Source organism: Pteropus alecto, unplaced genomic scaffold, assembly GCF_000325575.1.
Source record: "Pteropus alecto unplaced genomic scaffold, ASM32557v1 scaffold126, whole genome shotgun sequence".
NCBI lineage: Eukaryota > Metazoa > Chordata > Mammalia > Chiroptera > Pteropodidae > Pteropus > Pteropus alecto.
This window is the reverse complement of record NW_006439187.1, coordinates 950064-953340: the sequence shown is the minus strand read 5'-3', so window position 1 is coordinate 953340 and position 3277 is coordinate 950064. Positions and strand designations below refer to the sequence as shown.

At 35.4% G+C, this 3277-nt stretch overlaps 1 protein-coding gene across 1 annotated transcript in view; it reads right to left on the bottom strand.

Moving 5' to 3' along the window:
* The window catches only part of GPR174 (G protein-coupled receptor 174), a 39326-nt gene extending 37503 nt beyond the window's left edge, over positions 1-1823 (bottom strand). Inside the window, exon 1 of the mRNA XM_025049772.1 lies at positions 1740-1823. The gene's annotated coding sequence lies outside the window, so the exon portion shown is untranslated. The remainder of the gene's footprint in view (positions 1-1739) is intronic.
* Positions 1824-3277: the final 1454 nt, after the last annotated feature.

Genomic DNA, 3277 nt, shown 5'->3' with positions numbered 1-3277 from the left:
TCCCCCTAATGATACAGGGTGCATGGTTATGCTATGGGCTGTTCATAGCATCTGCAAACCTTCACACTTAGCAAAGAAACTCTCATTTCTATTTATAGAGCTATAGTGCATTGTCTTCTAATCCTGTGGTTTCACTTAGCTTTGAGTTTGTAGTAATATACAGCCTATTTATTTATGGAGCCCTTTGCTTAAGCTAGGTGCCCTCTGGCCCCTTCCATAGTTTGTGTAGTTAGTGGACCACTGCAATCTTCACTGTAATCCTTTCTCATAGCCCCTCAATTGTTGTGTTTAGGTAGCAAAGTGGACATTCCCTACCTAAGGATATCCCTCAGGTAGTTCCCAATACGAGAAGTCTAGGTGCAATTGACCTCTTCTAGGGTATTTTTGGATGTACAAAACTTTAAAAGGAATTTGGAGGTACTTAACTCATCTATCACTTCTGGTCCACCTACTCTGCCTTCTCCTCAGAGTTACTCTCAGTGGTTAGGAAGGATTGGCTGAAAAGAGGCTGATTTTCTGTAGCCCAGACCTGTAGCCACAGTCTCTTGAATATGATGTTCCAAGGAGCCTCAGAGCCCCAGAGCCCAGCGCCACACTATATTGGGCACCTAACACCCAACCACTGCTACCACCACCAGAATTGCTAAAAGATGAACAGAAGGCAGCTGAAGGCAATCCTCAAGACTTGAGTAGTATCAGTAGATAAGAGCAAGAGAATTTTTCAAATAAGCCATGGGAGGAAGAAGTATGTCAGTGTAGGACATACCTGTGTAGTATATTATAGAGAGTATCTGTAAGGCTCTCTGCCTCAAAATACTTCCTTCGCTAATACCTGAAATATCAGTCATTTGGAGGTAAGCATTCCCTTCTTCCTGAATTGATTTTTAAATCTTTATGATCCTAAAAATATATTCACTTGAAAACTTTGGTATGAATGGGTTTATTAGAATTGGAAAGATGGGAGTATATGGTGGGAGCAGGATATAAAGGAAAACTGAAGAAATTTCAGGATGAGAAAACCGAACCTCCAAAGCAGTCTTTACTGATTTTGTACTATGGTGAGAATAGTCCTGAGCAAGTGAGGGAAATATAATGGGGAAAAAAAAAAGTAAATTAATCTAAATTTGCGTTAGGTCAGATATGTTGACACTAAACTAAAATGTGTTGACCCTGCTTACTTTTTATTCTGTACTCCAGGGCCTGGCAGAATATGGGGATAATTCTTTGTCGATTTTTTTTTTAAAGTTTTACTTGCTTTTGTTGTGCCTAGAGTTTATTATAGTGTTCTTTCATACAGCCTTAGCTCCATTCAGCAAACATCTATTGAATAACTGCTAAAAGTAGACCAATGAATCAAATACAGCTGGCGAGGAAAGGATGCAGGAAAAAGAGTGGGAGGGGGCTGATAATAAAGGAAAGGGTGCCACCTCCCAGCAGCGTTTTAGAATCTAGATAAGCAAAAAAGACATTATGCAATTACCTCAAATATAAGGCAACATATATGTAATAAAGGACTAAGAGTGTCCTATCTAGTGCTTTAAGATTTCACAGAGGAAATTAGGGATAATGGAGGGCTGGAATAAGGAGTGGAATTTCAGAATGGAAGTCAGACAAGTCTTCCAGGAGAAGGAGAGTTTGGGCTAGGCCTATTAAGAATAGCAGGATTTCAATAAGTAAAGAACAAAAAGATATTCTGATTTCTAAAACTCATAAATTTTGCTGCTTTGTTATAAACTCACCTTTTAGTATTTTCACTTTCATCCTATCTGCTTCCACCAAATTAGCTTTGGATGCAGGTATATAAGTCTCCTTGAGTTTTCAGCCTGCTGCCTCAAATAAAACTCATGGGAGCCAATCTTCATGTATTTTGAAATAAAACACCCAGTGGTGAAATTTCCTGAGCTAGACTGCACTTATATTTCCTTTTTAGGTCAAGGAACTTTAGCCTGATTAGAATCAAAAGAATACCTCTATAAGAACATTGTTAAATTCCACTCCAAATTGGCCAAATATTAACAGTATATCAGAGCTAAAGGGGATATGAATGATGATTCAGTCTAAGCTCTCATTTTAAAGACGAAGAAGGTAAGAGAGAAAGAACTGGGTTCATGTCTCTTAGTGAATTAATGATAAAGCCAAGATCTAAACCCAGATTTCTTGACTTTTAAGACAATATCTTCACCAGAGTCATTTTCATCTGGCCAAAGTGTCATGACATTTATGAAGTGGGTGATTTATTTGTAGTTCTATCATCTGTGGTGAGACTTTGTCTTGTTAGTTACAGAGGAAAAGTCAAATATCAAACAGACTCAAAAGCTAAGTTCTATGGCTTTGCCTTTATACATAAAAGGGGTGGACATTATGTCTCACTTAATCATGCTAAGCAAAATAAGCCAGACAGAAAAAGTTGAAAATCACATGATATCATTAAATGTGGGATATAAGCATAAAAGCAACAAACGAACAGGACAAACAGAGACTCATGGTCATGGACAATAGACTAGTGGTTACCAGAGAGTAAGGAGAGAGGGGGAGGAGGGAGGTAAATGGGGTAAAAGGGATCAAATATGTGGTGACAGAAAGAAATCTAACTATAGGAGGTGGACATACAATGTAAATATATATATGCCTTATGGTTAAAATGTACAGCTGAAATGTATCATATTTCGTTAACCAATGTCACCATAAAAATAAATTAATTAATTTTAAAAAATCTACTTTAAAAAGAAAAAGGTGAAGCCCACTGAAATTAAGAATGAAGACTAAGATAATTCCTTTATCTTTTCTGAGTAGAGTAATTCTGAAATATTAAAAATTTTAAAGCAGAAATAAAGAAAAGGTTTGAGCTTTTATTATTGGTTCTAGGAGAAAATTTTCTTTTTAATAAATGTTTCGTTGTCATCTAATGTTTACCTGATGATTCTAAAATTACTGTTTCAATCTAGATTCTTTGTTGTGTTATACATAACATATTACATGGTACAATATAGATTATTATTAATATAGTTTTTCTAAACATATTCACACCATCAGACCTGCAATTTTAAATACCAGGTGTTATACTTTCCAAGAATTTTCTATAGTTTAAACCTTTATTGATTATGATTTAATCATGATTGTTATTTCTATAGCATTATATAATATGCAAAGTGCTTTATGCCTTGTTATGTAATTGTACAGAATTAACATTTCATCATCAAAAACATCAGAATGCTGCAATAAACAGATTAAAAAACATTTTAAAATTTGGTTACCTAAATTATTTTATTTTGGAAGT